Genomic DNA, 7,586 nt, shown 5'->3' on the forward strand with positions numbered 1-7,586 from the left:
AATAGGGGTGACTGAAACAAAAAAGACCAAAACTGGTGAGATCTTTCTGAGCAATAAATACAAAATGTTATATTCAGGCAATGACAATCAAGGAAAAGAAGGAGTAGCCATAGTATTCAACACAAAATACGAGGCTAATCTTCTTGAATGGCAGTCAGTCTCAAGTAGAGTAATGTGGGCAAATATGAGAATGGGGAACTGGACAATGAGACTTATTTGTGCCTATGGTCCCACAGAAGGTTCTACTAAGGTAGAAGTGGAGGAATTTTTTGAGGCTTTAGAAAAAGCAACTGACACAATGAAAAATTGGTCCTTGTTGGGGATCTAAATAGCAGAGTAGGAAATGATTGTGAGACATACAAAAATATTTTGGGAAAATTTGGAGAAAAGAGCAAAGCTAATAATAATGGCAAATATCTGTTGGATTTCTGCTCAGGACATGGACTAGTTATTACTAACACCATGTTCCAACATAAAAATGTGCACAAATTCACATGGAGAGAAGAGGCTAGGAATAAGAAAAGTCTCATTGACTATGTTATTGTTGATAGTGATGTTTTCTCCCTGGTGCAGGACACCAGAGTGTACAGAGGATTTGAAATTGGAAGTGATCACTATTTAGTCTTGAGCAGGATAAAATTGAATTTCATATTGAAAAGAATAACATGTAAGAAAGTTTTAAAGCGAATAAAAGTTGAGCAGCTCTCAGATGTGAGCTGTAGACTAAAATACACAAAGATTATTGAAGGAAAAATGAAAGAGTTTGAGAACAGGAATCAAACCTTGGAGATTCAGTGGCAAACTCTGAAGAAAACATTGATTGATTCTGCCAGAGAGGCATGTGGTGAGGTTGTTTGTAAGGATAAAAAAATCAGAACTCCCTGGTGGACACAGGAGGTTAAAGAGGTAGTGAAGGAAAAGAAGAAAGCATACCAAAAGTTCCTGTCAAATAAGTCAGCTTGTGCTCTTAGAGAATATAGAGACAAATGCAAGAATGCTAAACACTGTGTAAAACTAGCTAAACAAAAGTCATGGGAGGACTTTGGCAAGAATATAGAAAATAAATATCAAGAAGGTGGCAAAATATTCTGGAGGTTGTTGAAGAAGCTTAAGAATGGAGGAAAGAGTGCTATAAAAGGAATTAGAGATGATAAAGGTGACATGAAAACGGGAGAAAAAGATATCCTTGAAGTATGGAGTAATTACTTTGAAAAACTGCTAAATGAAACAAGCAGTGATGACAGCACAGTGGTAAAAAAGACTGACCAGGCATGCAGTCAGGAATACATATCCATACTTGAAGTAGAAAAAGCCATCAAAGGCTTGAAATGTGGAAAGGCAGCAGGAGTAGATGATATTCGACCAGAAATGCTGAAGTATGGTGGTATAAGAGTCTTACAGTGGCTTCACTGCATAGTTCAGAAAGCCTGGACAGAGGGACGAATTCCCGATGATTGGAGTAGAGCTCTCATAGTGCCCATATATAAAAAGGGAAATAAAACTGCATATCAGAATTACAGAGGTATTTCCCTACTGAGTGTTCCTGGCAAGATCTATGCAAGTATACTTGAGAAACGGTTGAGAAGAATTGTGGAAGAAAAGCTTGGTGAAGAACAAGCTGGATTCAGGCCAAATAGAGGCTGTCAGGATCAGATCTTCACTTTACGACAAATAGTCGAGAAAGCATGGGAATATAACAAAGATCTGTATTTAAGTTTTGTCGATCTGGAAAAGGCATATGACAAGGTGCCAAGAGAGAAGCTATTCAATACACTGCAGTTATATGGTGTCAATGGGACATTATATCAAGCAATACTTAGTCTTTATTTGAGTTGTAAGTCAGCAGTTAGAATTGAAGGAAGTACAGGAAGATGGTTTAATGTTAAATCTGGTGTGAGACAAGGATGTACATTATCCCCTCTGTTATTCATTATCTATATGGATCACATTATGAAGGAAAGTGGTATTAAACATGATATCAAAATTGGAGATGTTAATGTCAGCTCTTTGCTTTATGCGGATGATGTTATACTTCTAAATAAATCCGCTACAAGTCTGCAAGATTCTCTGACTAAATTGAATAGCTCTTGTAATAAATATGGTATGAAGGTCAGCAATAAAAAGACAAAGACAATGAAAATAGGCAGAATCATTGAAAATGTCAACTGTGTTGTGAATGGAGAACCTGTGGAACAAGTAAAACATTTCAGCTATTTAGGCACGATTTTTACTGAAGATGGTAAATTAAATACAGAAATAGACAACAGAATCAGCAAAGCTGGTATGGTGGGAAGTCAATTGAATAAATTCATATGGAATAAGAGAGAAATTAGTCGGAACACTAAATTAGCTGTATACAAGACAGTGTTCAAACCAGTTTTAACTTATGGATCTGAGAGCTGGGTCAGAAGTAAAACACTTGACCAAAGACTAGAGACTTCAGATATGAGAGTCCTGAGAAAGATTATAGGCGTGAACAGATGGCATCAATGGCAGTATCATATTAAAAACGAGGATATTAGGAAAGAACTTGACATTGTCAGCATCCAGGAATGTGTTAGCAGAGCTAATCTCAGGTGGTATGGTCACTTAAACAGAATGGGCGAGGAAAGATTAGCAAAACAAGTGTTCTCTGCTAGGTTGGCAGGAAAACGACCCAGAGGAAGACCAAGATATAGGTGGATTGATACAGTACAAAGTGCTTTAGACGATAGAAATATAAGATCTGATAATATTGGAGTGTTGACAAGTAACAGACTGATTTGGAGGAAAATTATAGATAGGAAATTAATAATGATGTAATTTTTTTCATGTAGTACTATCATATCCTGTACACCCCTTGAGGGTACATGGCAGGAATTTGATGATGATGATGATGAAGTCAAGTACCGCAACTAAAACATGTAATGGCAGCTCATTTTTCTTGCTTCATGACTGAAATGAAAACCAGAAGTGTGACTTGCAGTGGAAATATCTACCACAGAACCCACAGTATTTTAGACAATAACATTATGTTAGGGATCATGAGATGCCAGTACTTGTTTGCCATCTCTTCACTGGATGCTGCTAAAAAATTAATGCTAGTCTTGGGGCAGCTATTTCTGACTGGCTACAGTGGAGAGTGAACTGCCCACTCAATCTCCATAAGTTAGATAGGGCTAAAATGGCTTCAACTACTCCCTATAAGAGGATAAAAGGCATTAGCTGATTTATTGATTTTTTATTTGAAAAATGCAGCAATTCTGTAGTCTAGTCTTTGATCAAGTGCTTTATTTCTAACCCAACTCTCAGATCACTAACTTATATTGGTTTAAATGCTGTCTTGTATATAGCTAGTTTGGTGTTTGACTAATTTCTCACTTATTCCATATAAATTTATTCAGCTTAGTTAACCTGCCTTACCAGCTTTGCTTATTCTGTTGTCTATTTCAAGATTTAACTTGCCATTTTCACTAAACACTGTGCCTAAATAGCTGAAATATTTTACTTATTCTATAGGATCTCCATTCAGAATGCAGCTGAAATTTTCTATGCTCCGGCCTTTTTTTTTTTCTTCTTCTCATAGTTTTGGTCTTTTATTGCTGATTTTCATGCCACATTTGTTACAGCTGTTATTCAATTTAGTTAGAGAATCCGGAAAACTTGCACTAGACGTGTTCAGAAGTACAACATCATCTGCATAAAGCAGAGAGCTAAGTTTGATATCTCCAATTCTTATATTAGGCCTAATGCCACTTTCTTTCATAATATGATCCATATAGATGATAAATAAGAGTGGAGATAATGTATATCCTTGTCTTGTCCCTGATTTGACATCAAACCATCTTTCTGTATTTCCTTCAATTCTAACTGCTGACTGACAACTTAAATATAGACTATATATTGCTCTGTATAATGTTCCATTCACCCCATATAATTGTAGTGTTTTGAAAAGCTTTTCTCTTTGCACCTTGTCATATGCATTTTACAGATCTACTAAACTTAAGCACGGATCCTTGTCATATTTCACGATTTCTCAACTATTTGTCTTAAAGTGAAAATCTGATCTTGACAACTTCTATTTGGCCCGAACACAGCTTGTTCTTCTCCAATTTTCTCCTCCACAATTTTTCTCAACTTCTCTTTAACTATGCTTGCATAAATCTTATCTGGAACACTTAGTGGAGAAATTCCTGTGTAATTCACACATTCAGTTTTATTCCCTTTTTTATAGATGGGTACTGTGAGAGTGCTACTGCAATCATTGGGAATTCGAACTTCTGACCATGCCCCCTGAATTATGCAGTGTAGCCACTACAAAACTTTTATGTCTCCATACTAAGCATTTCTGGTTAAATATCAGCTACTCCAGCTGCCTTTGCACATTTCAAGTTTTTCATGGCTTTTTCTATCTTAAGTATTGATATGTTACTCCTCTTTGCATTCCTCTTGAAAATTTTGTAGTATGGTTCTGTCACTGCTTGGTTCATTTAACAATCTTTCAAAGTATTACTCCAGACATCTAGGATATCCTTATCTTCGGTTTCCATGTCACCTTGATCATCTTTGATTCCTTTTACAGTAATCTTTCCACCATTTCTAAGCTTCTTCAACAGCCTCCAGAATATTTTGCCACCTTCCTGATATTTATTTTCAATATTCTTACTGCCTTCCCATGACTTGTTTAGGTACTTTTACACACAGCTTAGCTCTCTTGCATTTTTCTCTGTATTCTTTTAGCACATCTGCCAAATTATTTGCTAGGAACTTTTGGTATGCTTTCTTCTTTTCCAGGACTGGTTTTTTAACTTCTTGTGTTCACCATGGTGTACCTATTTTTCTATCCTTACAGACAACTTTGCCACATTCTTTCCTTCCTAGTTGAATCAATCAGTGTTTTTTTTTTCAGATTTTGCCACTGAGACTCCAAGGTGTGGTTCTTGTTTTCAATTTTTTCATTTTTTTTTCTTCAATAATGTTTGTATAGTTAATTTACAATTTCCCTATGAAAACTTTAAAATTCTTTTTAAAACTTGCTTACATAGTTATTTTCATTCAATGCAATGTCTATTTTTAACCTGCTTAGTACTAAGTAAAGGTCACTTTTATTTTCAAATCCTCTGTAAACTCTTATATCATAAACCAGCATATCACTATCATCAATGATGTAGTCAATGAGGCTTTTTTATTTCTTGTGTCTTCTCTCCATGTAAACTTGTGTACATCTTTATGTTGATATATGGTATTAGTAATGATTAATCCATGTTCTGACAGAAGTCCAGTAAATAATTACCATTTTTAGCTTTGCTCTTTTCTCCAAATTTTTCCAAAATGTTCTAATATACTTGTGGGATTCATTTATTTATTTGTTGGAAGCTTTTCTACTTGGTTATACTATAAATTAAAGATACCAAGAAATTATATTCTTGGTTTAATTCTTTATCCAAGTGTAAGCAAACAAAGTTTGCACTAGAAGTAATTTCAGAACTGGGTAACTTGTATATAGAGGCTAATGACTTATGACTTCCCATCACTTGCCTTAGTATTCCATAATGCAAAGAACATATCCTTATAGACATGTATGATGCTATGCGTTATGGGAAGGGTCACTAACCAGACAGGTTTTGACCTTTATTAAGGTTTCATCAGTGGGTGCCAGTGCTTTGCATTATGGGATACTAAGGCAAGTGATTTAAAGTCATTAAAAGCTGCGATAAAATTTCACTGTAAATTAGGAAAAACTGCTACAGAAGCACACCAAGACCTAAGAAAAGTTTATCACGATGACTGAGCCATGCACAGCTGTTCCACTGGTTTCAACATTTAAAGATCTTTCATCTAGAGGATGAAAATGAAATGGCTCATTTCTGCACAAATGAAAATGTGGTGAAAGCTAAGGAAATTGTTGCCCATGACAGGCGAATGACCATTAGGCTACTTGCTGTATAGCTTAGTGTCAGTAAGGAAATGGCCGGATTAATCTTAGAAAGAGATTTGCACAAGCGAAAAATTTTTTTGAGGTTTGTGCAGCAGAAGTTTACATAAGAACAGAGAGAAAACACCAGTTGCACATTGTCAAAATTTTATCCATGCAATTGATCAAGATTGTGACGTGTGTAAAGAATTGTCACTGGTAATGAAAGTTGGTGTTTTCAGTTTGATCTGGAAATGAAATGCCAGAGTATGGAATGGCATGGAACATCTTCTCCCCAGCAGAAGAAAGCCAGGTTGCAAAAATCATGAGTCAAGACAATGATCATTGTTTTTTTGCTCTTGAGGGCACCACACTGAACGGTCAGTATCATTTAGGAGTAATGCAATGCCGTATGCCCACATATGACATGTCAGGAAAAAGCTGTTCCACAACAATTAATTTCTGTTGCATGACAATGCACCCGCGAACTGCAATGTTAAGACACTCCACATTGGTAAAATGAGAAATGTGGTTATGAGAGAGAGACCGTCAACTGTATAGATAGGTTTCCAAATGGAAATCAGTGAAATGCATTATTGTAAATTTTTGCATTATTCTGAATAATTTTGTAATGACTTCTTTTAGTACTGATATAGTCAACATAATAAAGTGCAATTTGATGCACTGTCCATCAGTTCAGAATATTCAAGGGTAAGTGCCTTGAAGTGAAGAATGTAAATAGCAAATCCATGTAAGAAAATGCTCAATATTATTCCTGCCTTTTATTTAAATGTTCAAATCAATTTAAACCTGTTTATCTTGAAATGCATACTGTTCTATTAGAAGAAAAATAATTTGTTAAAAAATTAAAAATAAAATAAATAAATAAATATTTTGCATTCTATTAAGATGCTATATCTACATGCAATTTATCACTGGTGGTAAATTGCATGCTGTGTATGCATTAAAAAGAAATCATTCTTACCTCATTCACCATGGCAAATATCTCAGAAAGTGAGCAGAAAAGCAAGGTAGAATGCATGCTGCTGGAAGAAAAAAAAAAGAAATCTAAAACTGGCATGCATAAAAATGGAATACAAATATGCAGAATTTTATGCAATTTATGTATACATGTAATTGTTAGAAATCAATTTAGTTTAATGACCAAATAAGATAAATAATACTCCAGGAAACCTAAAATTGAAAAAAAGGGGGGGGATCATGTTGATTCAGTGAGAGCAAAGATTTACAAATTATAACTTTAAAAACTAATTCCTACAACATTTAGAAAAAAATAAACCTAAGTAATGCTTTAAAATGTTTAATAATTTGTAACAATTATTAGAACTATCTTTAAAAGTTAAAGCTATTAACTTCTGATAAATGTTATCACCATGCAGTCCAAAGACTCATGATGAGGAGCTGACATTTACCATTACTGACAATGCACAGATGATGTACAACTGCCTCTAGGAATCTATTTCATTCATTTACCACTCTCCTTACACTTGCTAACCATACTCTTACACAATCTCCAGGGATAACCCCTTATTCTCTCTCTCTCTCTTTTAGAAGCTTAGATGCTAAAATTTCTTTAGCGTCTCAGCATTTAAGTATTTCCATTGTACAAGTAAACGAATCACGATGTTCTCTTCAAGTGGAAAAGTCCCAAGGTCAATTCATATCAAATCGA

This window comes from Typopeltis vanoorti, chromosome 9 (genome assembly GCF_054136105.1).
Source record: "Typopeltis vanoorti isolate ZY-2024b chromosome 9, IOZ_Tvanoo_1.0, whole genome shotgun sequence".
Classification (NCBI taxonomy): Eukaryota; Metazoa; Arthropoda; class Arachnida; order Uropygi; family Thelyphonidae; genus Typopeltis; species Typopeltis vanoorti.